The sequence below is a fragment of the Mustela nivalis genome (genome assembly GCF_964662115.1).
Source record: "Mustela nivalis genome assembly, chromosome: 9".
Taxonomy (NCBI): domain Eukaryota; kingdom Metazoa; phylum Chordata; class Mammalia; order Carnivora; family Mustelidae; genus Mustela; species Mustela nivalis.
Window position 1 is genome coordinate 56704223 of NC_139028.1, and position 9301 is coordinate 56713523.

General features: G+C 34.4%; 1 long non-coding RNA gene across 1 annotated transcript in view; it reads left to right on the forward strand.

The window, feature by feature from the left end:
- The window catches only part of LOC309873624, a 754649-nt gene extending 746252 nt beyond the window's left edge, over positions 1–8397 (forward strand). Inside the window, exons 4-5 of the long non-coding RNA XR_014316436.1 lie at positions 6314–6394; positions 8261–8397. This is a non-coding gene — a long non-coding RNA (uncharacterized lncRNA). The remainder of the gene's footprint in view (positions 1–6313; positions 6395–8260) is intronic.
- Positions 8398–9301: the final 904 nt, after the last annotated feature.

A 9301-nucleotide genomic window follows, 5' to 3' on the forward strand; every position in this document is an offset into this window, starting at 1 on the left:
GCTTTTTACACAGGATATTAGAGTCCATTAAACTAGATCCAGTAAATCCTAGACTTTTATCTACTAATGATATTTTTGTTTATTTATTTTACTGTCCACTATTCTAAAACATGTTGTAGAATAGATCATATTCCACCTATGTGACACTGTGCAGATTAGAAATTACTTGGACTCAAGAGATTGTGGATGATAAAGAAAACAAATATCTCTTCTTTGTATCATTTGTATTATTCTAATAAACACTTTTCCTTTTCTACTAACTTTATTCCATTAATTACATAAATATAATGCCATATGCATGCATATGCATATCACAACCTACAGTGGCATGCTGCTAAATTACAGTTAATAACTGAAACTTCTTTAAAAAGAATTATAACTAGTAGAAGGTATATGAGCAAGACTAAAAATTAACTTCATTCTGTATTCTGTTTTAAAAACTTGTTTTTTCTAAAGGCAAATAATGAAGAGTAAGTCTGATCAAAATGAAACTCCACAGTTCACCCATTTGTTGGCTAAAAGTAGAGATCTCCATTTTCATTGATGTACTCCAGTTTCCTCTGTTTTAAATATTAATGAAAGGTAATAATGTAGAGTGCTTGGGTGACTCAGTCTGTTAAGCATCTGCCTTTGGCTCAGGTCATGATCCCAGGGTCCTGGAATTGAGCCTCACATCAGTCTTCCTGCTTGGGGGTGGTGGGGCAGAGCCTCCTCCTTCTTATTCTTCCCCACCATATATGCTCTCTATATTTCACACTCTGCTTTCTCTCTCAAACATATAAAATCTTTAAAAAAAAAAAAAAGATAATTTAATTAATCTCTTAGCTTCCAAAGTGATTTACCTTCTTCAGTACTCTTTCAAGGTTTAGAAACATACTTTCTTATCCACATTGTATTTGCATGTTAAATTTAAATGATGGAATTATTGTTTATAATTCTTCCCATTTGACTCTAGTACTATACACTATGATGTATACATATATTAAGAAATATTTCTAGGGCGCCTGGGTGGCTCAGTGGGTTAAGCCGCTGCCTTCAGCTCAGGTCATGATCTCAGGGTCCTGGGATCGAGTCCCACATCGGGCTCTCTGCTCAGCAGGGAGCCTGCTTCCTCCTCTCTCTCTCTCTCTGCCTGCCTCTTTGCCTACTTGTGATCTCTCTCTGTCTAATAAATAAATAAAATCTTAAAAAAAAGAAAAAGAAAAAGAAATCTTTCTAATATAATTCATTTACAGGAATTAAACACAGATATGTTGTCCCCTGACTATTTATTCTACCTTGAGTCTTAGAGATTTTTTAATTTTATATTTATTCTTCAATAGTGTGTATAAAAGATACACTAAAAGCTGCTGCTTTCTCAACAACATCATGGTCACAGTTAAATATTTAATGCCACAAGCACTAGTCAGGGCATGCAATGAGCATGAACTTGACTATAAAACCACTGTCATGGGTTTAGATCCCTTGGGTCTCTGACATGCTCTGTACTGGTACAGTAAATGAGGGAAAAGTCTCATGCACGTTTAAATAGGAATCTGTCCTGCCATATCCGTTGACAAGAGTAATTATAGATCTCTGAACCTGATGTGTTTCTTAATATCTTGACTCTCTTTCCTAGTATGCAGTTAAGCTACAATATTTGTTGTAGCTGTGCATGATTTTGGATAATTGTGTTTTCCAGAGTAACACTTTTCAATATATTTTAGGTCTTAATGACTTAACTGAGTGCCTGATACAAGTTTCCATTAGTGATTTTCCATCAGTCCTTACATTTGTTCATTGAAATTAGACAGTCCTTTTACAATAGTAGCAAAATTTTGAAAGAATGCAAGAGCTCTCTTAATGAGAAAATTCATCCATTTTCTCTAGAATGTATGTTTTCAAATGAAAAGATGAAACAGTAAATACAGTAAAAATTATTATGATACTTTGTGAATCACACAATCTGCCTTAAAAGATATGAAAAGAAAAAAAGACCCCAAATTATTTTTTTATTAAGGCTGAGATTATGGTGGCAGTGGATCCAGTATGCCATTTGTATTAAAAAAAAAAAAAAAAAAAAAAATATATATATATATATATATATATATATATAGTTTCTATATCAAAGGTGTTTAAAGCTCAAGTTTATGGTGAAACAGATATATAACTGAATCAGGATATCAGTGTTTACTAATTGGGTAATGTTATTTAATGTTTTGATTCTTTAGTTTTCTCATTTATAAAATGGAAACGGTAAACCAACTTTTTGGATTTGTTACGATGATCACACAGTATGATACACAGAGGTGATTATCACAATGCTTGGTCCATCACAATCCCTAAATGCCAGCTCAAAAATAAACAGCTCTTTCCATCTCAGCTGCCATAGTGAGATGAGCTGCCATGATGCCCTCCCACCTGCAGTGGATAGATGAACATGCAGAACTGCTCCAGTGAGCTTGGTCTTGGCAGGATGTTCTTCCTGATCTTCTGGGGGAGGGACCTATTATAGTGATTCTCATGTGTCTTTGCCCCAGGTGGAATTGCTCCACCCTTGTCAGGGGCCGGGCTAAGTAATCTGCTCAGATTTGCTCTTGAGAGCTTTTGTTCCCTGAATGAGCTCTGGAAGATGGGAATGAAAATGGCAGCCTCCCAGTCTCTCGCCTTGAGAAGCTGAGAGCTTGGGGCCCCACTCCTCAGTGCATCATCAGAGAAAAGCGCTCAATCACTCCCATCTCCCTGGTCTCTGGCCACATTCTGAGCTCACCTGGCCTGTGACCAAGCATTTCTGTCTTTGGCACACAGCCCCATTTGGAGCCTTCAAACCAAGCAGATTCCTGCCTCCAGAAAAGGAAGGTGAGTCTCCCCATATCAGTCCCTTGTGGGGTCTGTGATCAAACAGCAGTGGTCTGATTGTGCCACATATCACAGTTTAAGGTAATCCCAAGCCGAAAGCTCACTCCTTGGCTCCGTCTCTGTAACTGGCTTCCCTGCTCTAATACCTCTGAGCTCTGCTACACTCAGACCCCCCAATCCTTCTGTGACTCCATGGGACCTGAGACCACACTGTCCCTGCAAGGGCTCCATCCCTGCTTAGCCTCTGGAACAATGTCCCTCAGTGGAGCAGACTTTTAAAAGTTCTGATTTTGTGCTCCATTGCTCCACCACTTGCCAGGAGCTGGCCCCTCACCCCGCGGTCTATCTTCCTGTGCCTTCAGATTCACTTCTTTGCATGTCCTACTTTTCAGAAAGTGGTCGATTTTCTGTTTCTAGAATTGCTGCTCTTCTTCTTTTTGATCTCCTGTTGGTTATGTAGGTGTTCAGAATGTTTTGATAACTATCTAATTAAACTCCTGTGACCTGATGTTATGTCAGCCTATTACTCCTTTGCCACCTCAAGTCCTCCTCCTTCATCAAAATTCTTAACATCGTCATTAATGTCATTGTCATGACCACCACCACCACAATTGCCATCATCATTATAATCCCATTTTCAGAAAAATAGGATAGTATAGCAGTGTTACATTGAAATGGTCAAAAAATAGGTTAAAGCAAAACTTGGCTATTATTGTATAATCTTTATTCAGCAAGTTACTGATTGTAGATTGCTTTTTACTGAGACATAATTCACATAAAACTCACCATTTTATTTATTAAATTTTATTTATTTTATTATGCATTCAGATTTTCCCCTATTTGCAATTATTTCATTTTTGAACAATTTCAGTTTTCAGACTTGAAAAATGGCACCAAAGCACATCGGAACAAGGGCCTCCATTGAAGAAATTTGAATGTCTGTTGAAATTGCTGTGTCTATAGCTGGCAAAGTGAATTTTCTTCTAATTATAAATATAATACTATGACATATAAAGGTTATTATCATAGATAGTTGTAAGATGATGCTAAGTATCTTCAGCTATTTGGATGCATGTTTGATATGCATGTCTGAATACTATCTTACATATTAGTGTTCATCACTCAATAGATTTTCTTAAGTACTCACTATTTATCAGTCGTTTTATTAACTAAAGATCCAGTTAAGAACAAAACCTATGGTCTTGATTCCATTGGCTCACATTTTTATTGATCCATGTTAACCATTGTCCAGTCATATCTTTGGTTTGCTATTGCCTTTGGTGAATTGTCTTGTACCTATCCATAGGTAATGGTCAAGGTAAATTGACAACAATAGAAAACCTGGGCTTGACACTACTGTAAATGGTTTTTCATTAACTTATTCCCAGTTACTGTGGAAATAGCAGTATGAAAATAGATTTTGGAAAGATAAAAATCACTTTCTGAATAGGCTTCTTAAAGGCATAGATCTAGCACAATGAGGTTTAATATTCAGTTCTTCTATGTGTTTGTAGTGTATGTGTACCTCAAAAAACTTTAAAATGAAAGGGACTATGTTTCTTTTTCTCTATGTGTGACATATAGTAAGTGATATAAATTAAAGTACTTGTTGGATGTTTAAGTAAATATATATATGAATGTATTTAACAAAATAATCACTGCCATTTATGCCCACTTACTATATATCAGCTGCTGTGCTAAGCTCTGCATATGCACTCATTATTTTTATTCCTATTATAAGAAAAATAAAACCTAGAGGGTTTAATAATTTGTCCATAATTGTATGTCTATCTGTAACTTTGCTCTTAGCTATTAGCCATTGCCACTCTCCACTCATCATGCTAAATCATAATTATATTATAAACTGTTAGGCACCTTTATAAGACTGTGAAATCTAAGAAACTAAGGATTTTTACTTGTGTATCTGTGTTTTACCAGTGCTAAATTCAGAACCTAGCAAAGAGAATGTGTTCAATGACTGCTTCTGGGTTGAAATGATTGCTCTTTGGAGAGCCACCTTCAACATAAGGAATCAATGGAGAGACCTTGAAGATTAGAACTGTGCTCAGATCATTGGTGCAAGTTGAGCTATGCCCATTTGGTCATTGTCACCTTCTAGGTTCTTTTAGTGTTAGAAAATGTTACCTACCAAACAAGTTTCAGGTTGAGAGTCACTACACCTGCAATTTTGATATAAACTTATAAAGAACAAGTTAAATCAAGTTCTTATATATACACAGACATTTATTAAATATAGATATCCATTGGCAGTCAAATATAAAATTTCTACAACCTATATTTTAATTTCAATAAAGTATTGTGGTGCTTTTACTTGTTCTGATTACTACTCATCTCAAAGTTCACTAGAGGTGGTTGTGATTAGTGGTAACTATAATAGTTGTCATCAAGCAATTGTATTCTCTTGCATTATAATTAAATTTTCCTACATTTTAAGTTGATTATGGATCTTTTTTCTTGGTCACGCTATGGCCACTGTTCTTGAGGATATAGTTTACAAGCTTTATTCAGTTCTTATATCATGATTATGAAGGGAGAAGGGAGCCCTATGAAAGCATATAAACAAATGCACATATCTTAAATACCTTTTTTTTCATCAGTGAGAACCTACTTGTAATGGTCAACATGCCAATCAACAGGCCACTAATTTCACCAATGCAAATTTTTTTTGACATTTATCAGGTTAATTAACAAAGCCTCAGGTGAAATGGAGATATATAAATGAAGCCCTTATAGTTGATTTTGGTCTTTCTGATGTGATGCCAGGTAAATAACATAGAATGTATTTTTTAATTAGAGTAACTGAGATTTACATCTAAAACTAGTGACATTCGTAATCACATCACACCGTTTATGGTAACTTACATATCTCTATACACATATATATATGTATATATGTGTATGTGTATATGAGCATATATGTTGTGTGTTTGTATGTTTCTGTAATATCTTCTCTAGAATTAGGGTTAAACATTTCTTACCTAGGTGGTTCCTGTAAGTTCTCCAGAAGTAATCCATCTTCTGGGAAGCTGTTATTTTCTTCCTGTTCACATTTTACTTTTTATTGCATCTTCAGTTCAAAACTTATTTGTAGAAATTTTGTATAAAAAAGAGACTTTGTATAAAATAATTCAGATTTATGTATTTGATGTACTATGCTATAATTAGTAAATCTTTTTCATGTAATATTTTACCTTCCCAAATAACTTAAAAACTTGTCCAGAGAAAGAATTTTTATTTTCCTTTTTAATTGCTCATCCATTAATATCACAAATATTTAGTGGCATTAAACCTAGTTCATTATGGAAAGAACGTCCATGTCCACAGTTAACTGGGCTCGATACCCAGTGCATACACTGTAAATGTTGAATCCCCAAAAAACATCCTATTATGAAGCCATCATTACTAAAGTTTGCAGGTTTCTTTTCCTAATTTCAAAATGCTTTTTTCATTTTAGGTCACCCCAGGTAGCTGTCTCATCGCATCAGTTCTCTGTAGATTCTCACTGCATGGAGTGAAGAAGAAATCACTGGATCAGGTATGGCTTCTAGTACCAAAAAGTACCCACTAAAAATTAAATCTATATACTACACTTCAGAGTGAAACTTTAAAAATATTCTTAAAATAGAACTTCAGGCAATTGATTTTGGAAATTACTAGAAGTAGGGACCTTTTTTTCTGTACTACAAGATCTCTTTTGTGGAAAAGAAACTATTTATACAAGTACTTGTTAAAGCTTCTACATTGCAATTTACTCCACCTAATAATTACCCTATCAACACATATTCTGTCTGAATGTCTTTAGTCACAGTCCTTCTAATGTAATCTGGGTGTTCATTGTTCTTCTGTTTGATATGCACTGGAAGCTTGCAGCATCTTATTCTAATCAGTATTTGAATGCATTGTCTGTTGAAATGAAAGTAATAATGATTAGTAGGACAGATGTTTCCCCTGAATGTGAAAATGTAGGGGTTAAAACCACAAAATAAACTGAATATTCATAGTCTTTGCATGCATTTTTCAAGATAGTTGAATACAAATTTTATGTAGTAGAAATCATGTACCAGTCAAAGTTGTAAGGATCTGTGACCTGCAAAGAAGAGGATATTTGGAAATAACTATCCATTCTGGAGAATAGATACAGAATTGTAGTATGTTGGTAATATGAAATATTATTTACCTTTATGGTTTGTGATTTTGACAGAGACTAGGAGAGACATTGAAATGGAAAACAGAACAATCAGAATTTCATGCTAGGGGGTATAGCTCAGGTAGAGCATTTGACTGCAGAATTTCATGCCTGGTGCTTCAGTGCATCATTATATTAACAGAAAGATTAGAAGAGCGTATGAATGGATTGTCATTATTCATTAGTGTATTCCTATTTTTGTTAATATTAAATGTATCTCTGCTTTTTGATCGAAAATGCTATAAAATCAGTTGCTTATGACATTTAATTATCAAAATAGGAAGATTTATAGCAGAAATCTGATTACTCTCATGTTGATAATATTTATCTCCAGTTTCTACATATATTCCTTAGTTAATATTTTTCACTGGGATTTTTAAATTATAAGGCCATGAGGAAAATTTAAAATAAATGTATATATTTATATATATAATATATATATCATCTATATATTATTATATATAATGTAATTTCCTTAGGATTCCTAAGGAAAGGCCATGAGGAAAACTTAAAATAAATATATATTTTTATATATAATATATATTATATATTATATATATGTTTATACATGACAATGAGCTAACTTTAATTTCTCAACTGAGGGAATAATTGAGGCCAAGGCTATTCCCATTTTCATTTGTTATATAAACAGAGCAGATCTTCCTCTACTTACCATAGAATTATGTCTGGATAAATTCACTGTAAGTTGAAAATATCATTAAGTTGAAAATCAATTTAATATACCTAACCTAACCTACTCTACTTCATAGCTTATCCAGCCTACTTTAAACATGCTCAGAACACTTATAATTAGGGAAAATCATCCAATACAAAATCTATTTTGTAATAAAGTGTTGCGTATCTTATGTAATTTATTTAATTCTGTGCTGAAAGGGGAAAATATAAATGGGTATGGAATGGTTATAAATATGTTGGTTGTTTACCCTGGTGATCTTGGGGCCAACTGGAAACTCTGGCTCATTGCCATTATGCAACATCTCAAGAGAGTATTATAAAACCATTAGCCTGGGAAAAGATCAAATTTCAAAATATGGTTCCTACTGAATGTGTGTTACTTTTGCATCTTCTTGAAGTCAAAATATCCTAAGTCAAACCATCACAAGTCAGTGATCATATTGTAACTTACATCTTTATTTAAGTAAAGTTTGTGGTTATTCCTTCTCACAACCTTTACAAATAACTCGCTGAAAACAGGTAATGAATACAGCTGCAGAATATAGATATACAGGCCCAAATGGTGGATGGTACCTGGTTATCTGAGATCTCAAAGAAGAGCAACAAGGTCAACCATAAAACCCTAATTTATGATGCCAATTACCATCACTTCAAAAGGTATAGCATTTGATTTCTGACCCCAATAGTCTCAATCATTGGGCTGATTTGGGGTAGCCCCTTGGTTTTTGTTTTTTATTTTGTTTTGTTTTTTTCTGAATTGTTTACACAGTTAATAAAAAGATGGATGAGTGTTTTTGGATTAAAAGGATTCCTCTTCCTACTGACCTGCTCAGAGTTTATACAAAATCACCATCTAGGTCTCTTGAGATTATGACCCGTGGATCTAAACTCCATTAAAGCTTTCTTTACATGGAATTAAGAGGTTCAAAATGAAGTATCTTTGGAGTCAGTACCCAAAGGTTATCAAGAAGCTGGTCCTGTGGTGGTTTTCAGTGTTTCATGATGCCTTCCCTACTTCAAATCTTACCACACCTCCAACTCACAAGTGTTAATACCTTAGACTATGGCCTTTAGTTAACATGTGCTTTTGTTTTAATTTCATTAATTTAACCTAAAGCCTTTCAGTCAACATTTGAAAGCTTCGAAAAATTAGGGGCTCCTGGGTGTCTCAGTCCTTAGGCATCTGCTTTCAGCTCAGGTCATGATCCCAGAGATCCCAGAGCCCTGGGATCAAGCCCAGAGTTAGGCACCCTACTCAGAGGAGGGCCTGCTTTTATCTCTCCCTCCACCCCTGCTTGTGTTCCCTCTTTAGCTCTCTCTCTCTCTCTCTGTGTGTCAAATAAATTATTAAAAAAAAAAAAAAGAAAAAAAAAACTTTGAAAAATCAAATAGGTAATAGAATAATGATATTTCATTGTCCTTAAAAATGCCTCCATGATTCTGGGGAAACTATTTAAATCCTCCTTTTTATTCACTGCATGAAAGGTCTTTGCTGGAGGAGGGCTGGCTCTTCTTACATAGGGATATAGTATCTTTGTTTATTTTTTATTCTTTTGGTAT